Source organism: Pygoscelis adeliae, unplaced genomic scaffold (assembly GCF_000699105.1).
Source record: "Pygoscelis adeliae isolate BGI_AS28 unplaced genomic scaffold, ASM69910v1 Scaffold314, whole genome shotgun sequence".
Lineage (NCBI taxonomy): Eukaryota > Metazoa > Chordata > Aves > Sphenisciformes > Spheniscidae > Pygoscelis > Pygoscelis adeliae.
This window is the reverse complement of record NW_008824668.1, coordinates 2179022-2179480: the sequence shown is the minus strand read 5'-3', so window position 1 is coordinate 2179480 and position 459 is coordinate 2179022.

Below are 459 nucleotides of genomic sequence, written 5' to 3'. Positions count from 1 at the left end.
GCTGGCACCGCCCGGGTCCGCCCACCGCCTGGCATCGGCAGCGTCCCCCGCCGCGGATGACGGCTGGGGGGGGGCCCCCACGCTGTCCCGCACCCCAGGGGTGGCACCACCGTGGTCCCCGCTGTCCTGCCCCCCGGGTGGCATCACCTCGGTTGCCACCATCCCGCACCCCAGGGTGCCATCACCCCGGCTCCCTTCTGTCCTGCACCCCAGGGTGTCATCACGCTGGCTCCCCACTGTCCTGCACCCCTGGGGACACGGCCCTGCAGCGCCTCATCATCCCAAAAAACCAGTGGCATGTCACCTGGGCTGCCCCATGCCTGAAGGTCACGGCACCGTGTCACCCCACTGTCCCCCGCCATGGCACCCTGGCTCCCTGCCATCCTGGGGCCTGCAGGGTCAGCATCCCCCCCCCCCAGGTCCCCTTGTGCCGCCGTGACGCGGGGGCCAAACTGCGCC